General features: G+C 34.8%; 1 protein-coding gene and 1 long non-coding RNA gene across 2 annotated transcripts in view; one reads left to right on the top strand and one right to left on the bottom strand.

The window, feature by feature from the left end:
• The window catches only part of LOC107699254 (uncharacterized), an 18,765-nt gene extending 13,818 nt beyond the window's left edge, over positions 1-4,947 (top strand). The window contains exon 3 of the long non-coding RNA XR_001635443.1: positions 4,843-4,947. This is a non-coding gene — a long non-coding RNA (uncharacterized LOC107699254). The remainder of the gene's footprint in view (positions 1-4,842) is intronic.
• The window catches only part of LOC107699243 (autism susceptibility gene 2 protein-like), a 262,039-nt gene that overhangs the window by 193,622 nt on the left and 63,335 nt on the right, over positions 1-5,082 (bottom strand). The window lies entirely within an intron of this gene.

A 5,082-nucleotide genomic window follows, 5' to 3' on the forward strand; every position in this document is an offset into this window, starting at 1 on the left:
AACAAGCCGTTTTAGGTAGGTGTGGCTGACTCTTAACTTTTATAAAGAATATTGGATTTGAGACTTTAGTCTTTGCAACTTTACAGCTCTTCTTTATGCACCAAGAGCTCGTAACACTCCAAAGAGAAAGGAAAACTTGAAATCGCATCATATGACCCCTTTAAATAAATGCTGATCTTTTGAATTTTCTGATTACACACCACAGCACCTGCATCGCTTTACGTCATGAGATGAGACCGGAGTGAATAGACTAGATCATATTTCTTCTCATTACAGCCATTAAAGAGTAATTTAAGATATCATATGAAGGGGCCTTTCAGAGCCACAGCACAGAAAGAGTCTGCCTGGGAAATCTAGGCCACGGCTAGGCAGCTAATGGCCATAAACAATGCACAAATTAGCCCATCTTGAGGATGTGACCATATATGGTGCACCTCATTATTATATGTTTATGTTAGTTATTGAACTCCCATTGAATTGCATTAATGGAGGGGCCTGAGGGATATCTATGGACCAAAATATCAGAGACTTGGATGAGGGCTCTTTTAAATTAAGCCAGTAAGCAACCACCCAAAACACCCTAGCGACCACCTAGCAATGCCCTAGAAACCAGCCAGAAACCTTTGCAACCACATAACAATGCTTTTCCAACCATTCAGAATAGGGCTGGGCGATATAGCTAAAAAATGTATCAACGATAAATGTTTCATATCGTTCGGTATCGATAATTATTGACATGTATTATAACCTTTTTTTTAAAACAAAGAGCAATAGAATTTTTTTTTTTTTTAATTTAACCACTGTATTTTTAAATTAACCCAATTTATTGAGACAAACAACAAATATTTTTTGTTTTAACAGTCAAACACAAAATGAAAATTAAACAAATATCTAATTTCTTAAGGAAACTTTTGTCTTGTCTCCTGAGGCCACAGGAGGGTGCAATGAGCAAAATAATGCAGCGCATTAAATTGTCAACGGAAGGAAATAACTGTCTATAAGAAAACGTGCATTACGTCTAAATTAACTCTATTATTTTGAATGAATAACGCAGCAACTGCACGTCTCGTGGGCTAGACTAATAAAACATTAAAATGCAAGAACGTCACTTACATTATCATCACCGCATCTCGTGCTCCACTGATGATGCTCCCTGAGGCACACCTAACATTTGATTGTACTATTTTTGCATTCAAATGCAAATGTTTATTTCAAATTCGACTAATATAAAAAAAAATGTATTCACAATCTCTTCATCACAGGCAGGCACAGCACTCAATTCAGCATGTGTTCGTGTTTGTGTGTGCTGTCTGCGTCACTCATAGCACGTGACTATATCGTGCGCTATATCGAACATTTTTTCTATCGATATTGAAGAAGGTGTACCGTCGATAAATATCGATACCGTTTTATCGCCCAGGCCTAATGCAGAACATTTGAGTCAATTTTAAATGGTCAGGCACTACTCAGCTGTTTCTAAAAAATACTAAATAAAATTATTATTCTTAGTAGTAGTAGTGGTAGTATTCATAATAATAATAATAATAATAATAATATTTTATTATTTACATATTATACTGTCAATTAATTATTAACTATTTTATTAGATCAATAAAGGATATTATATGTAATTATTAAATTACTTATATTATAATGTTATATTATTACTAATATATTACATATTAATATGTTAATTACAAACTATTATAAGAATTATTAACTAATAACCTATTACTAATTTAAATATTATATTATTTATATATTACAATAAATTATTAACTATAAACTATGATATTTATTATTAACAGATATAGCTATATACATATGAAATAAAAATAGGTCACATAAACTGAACTAGAAGTAGCCCATCTAAAGGTCTCAGCCCTGCTGTGAGAATGGACCTAACAGTCTGGAAAAAAATATATATAAACACTATAATTGGCAACATTACTGGAATAAAATCAACTTTAATTGACTTAATCAGTTTTTCAAAACAGTCTGATGCACGACTCCCAACACCAGCTGTATACAAGCCGCTCGCTTTGATTCGCATCTGAATATGCTAATTGAGTTGTTTTCTAAATGAGTTTTTTTAAAAAGGTCTTTACATGCAACGCAAGCAATTAAAACAATGATTATCCTCAGATCTCGGACCGACCCCCGTCTCTACAGCCACCCTCCTCTTTCTCCAGCTGTTAAGTAAAATAGAGGATAATTAGGAGGATGGGGATGGGATGGCAGGAGGTGTCATTAGAGGAGACAAACTCTCCACACAATGATAAAGGGGGGTAATAAAAGCCTTTCTCACATAACCAGAGCAGACAGTTGGAGAACACTTACAAAACGAGCTGATTTCATTTAATTGCAGTGTAAATGCATTGTAGAAAAATGTAAATGAACTAAACCTATTATATTACTAAACTGACAGCCCTGATTATGAAATCACACAAAATTATTTTCCACCTTATCATATGAAAAGGGTATGGTATATAGAACACTCAGAAACAATATTTTCTGCCCTATATTAATGGATCTGATCTCTTCACTTTGTCTTTTCCCTGAGCACTTCCTCTCTCTTTGCAGGGTCAGCGTTAATGCTTTCACTCTGCCTCTTTGCACTTGAGAGCATCTATCTCTCAACACTGAACAAAGAGATTGAACTGAAAAGCGTCTGGGAGTTTTCTAGGGCTGCACGATAAATCGCATGCGATATTTAATTCTGTGTAGTTAATGCTGCTCAATGTGAAAGCCCGCAGGTGATGGAGATTTACCGCTGATTACAGAACCGGCTTTACTGATAAGATGCGCGTTAAATATTGCATGCGATTTATCGTGCAGCCCTAGAGTTTTCTATGGAACTGCCCTTTAATGTACAGAAACCAACTGGCTAGTTGGTATTAAAATCACAACTCTGAACACAGTCATTGTGTGGACATACTGTGGACTATTGTTGGAGGGAGTCATGCAAAATACTTTCCCACCTTCCGTATGATTTAATGTCACATGGTCAATCGCAATACATTTCAAGTAAAAATTTTTGAAAGAAATTACATTGTCATACTATCTGCCACACAGCAGCACAACTTCACCTAACAGTGAATAAAAACATTAACCCTGAACAAGATCTGGAAAAGTATAACAATAATAGCTTATAACATAAATAAAAATGTAACACACTTTATAAAACAGACCCAAGTTTTCATTCGTAAACAGAAAACCAGTTGTAGACAGCCACATTAGAATTCAGACATTCTGCAAAAACTATTTCAATTTCAAGTGAGTCTACAACTTGAAAAAGCTTTTTTAAAAAGTAGGTAATATACCTTTTTTCATATTCACACTAACATACACACGTACACACACTTCAATTCTGGATCCCAGTAAATGAGTTCCTTTTCAATTAGCATAACTAATGAAATACTACAGATGAGGAAAATATCATTAATGCCAGACACAAACGCTCTCATTCTTCATTACATGGCACACTTTCCCTCTCTCAGGACCGTTAATAAACTAAATCAATTATTCTGACAGATTATGCACACACACACACACACACTGCAAAGCCTAAATCCAAACCTAGCTGGGAGGAATTCCAGGAATGTACCGGAAAGTGAGAGAGAGAGAGAGAGAGAGAGAGAGAGAGAGAGAGAGAGAGAGAGAGAGAGAGAGAGAAAGAAACCACCTGACAGTCAACAGATGTTTGCTATTTTACGGCTGCTCTTACTTGACAATTTTCTTACTTCATTAGTTTATTATTTAAATAACTATTTTGCACAAATATGTTATTTTAGTAGAATTACTGTCTCACCTACAGTTACTTAATGTCATGCTAATGTTTCACACTGAAACTGAGAGAAAGAGAGAGAGTGTGAGAGAGACAGAAAAAGTGCTATTTGGCTTTCATAGTAGAAAACAATAAGAATAGAGTTTCATTTCATTTCTGTTTGCCAAGAACACGTTCATTTCAGTGTGATATTGTATCAGTCTCACTCTCGCACTCAATACCCGTACAAGTGTTTCTTCAACTACGGGCACTTTTAGCCCTGTGGAGTTTTTGAAATTTAACTCCTTTAAAACATAATTTTCTCACTCTCACTAGTTTTTATTTTGTCTACTGTACTAACAAATATCCAGCAGTGGAAATACATGTGCCACAGGAACCTTTGTGCTGCTAAGGCTAATATCATGTCTAGCATTTTATGTATCCCAATTAAACTAAATAACAATATGTATTTAATATAAACAATATTTTCACACCTTTAGTACTTTTTGAAATTTGACAAATAAGTGACCTTGTACCTTGATTTTCTATGATATTTGTCATGTTTCATATCAAGCATGGTCCTTCAATGATACTTGCACAGAAAATTTCTGTAAAAACCCTTATTTATGCTCAGGTGGTTGAAGTATTTACATGTAAATGATCATTTTAAAGCAAAACAGATAAGTACTACACAAAAAAACCCTGAAAACTCAGAGATAATTATCTAGCAACATTAAAGCCAGAAACACTACAAAAACAAAGGTGTTAAATAGGGGTGCTCCGATCAGGATTTTTGAGGCCAATCACCGATCGCCGATTACAGAAAGAAGTATCTGCCGATACCGATACCGATATTTTTAAAGCCTTCTTTTTATAATTTATAACTATAGTGATACTCCAATCAGGATTTTTAGGGCCTGAATTTCATTTTAGAAAATGGGGGGAATTCCCCTCTTGTGAGAGAGGAAGCAGCATGGACTGTGCTTTCACACAGGAGTCCGCTACTGATCCATGGCTGTATTCCACAAACACAACATTTATTCCAACATTATAATCATTGATCATTATAATCAAAGACAGAAATAGTCAGCTCTACTGCCTTTCCTTTTGCATTGAAATCTTTATTACAATCAATCCTGCAGTTCATACAGAACTTTGTTTTCCTACCTCCACAAGTGCTATCTATTTCTGCCTTGTTTATCTAAAAGTGCTCTTTTCCTTTAAACCTAGCCAAAAAGTCTTATGTGTTGACTGTGAAACACAGTAGACTTTAATAATATGCATTTATGGTGTAATTACTACATTTTCGTGTCACT

The sequence above is a fragment of the Sinocyclocheilus anshuiensis genome, unplaced genomic scaffold (assembly GCF_001515605.1).
Source record: "Sinocyclocheilus anshuiensis isolate Anshui unplaced genomic scaffold, SAMN03320099.WGS_v1.1 scaffold334, whole genome shotgun sequence".
NCBI lineage: Eukaryota > Metazoa > Chordata > Actinopteri > Cypriniformes > Cyprinidae > Sinocyclocheilus > Sinocyclocheilus anshuiensis.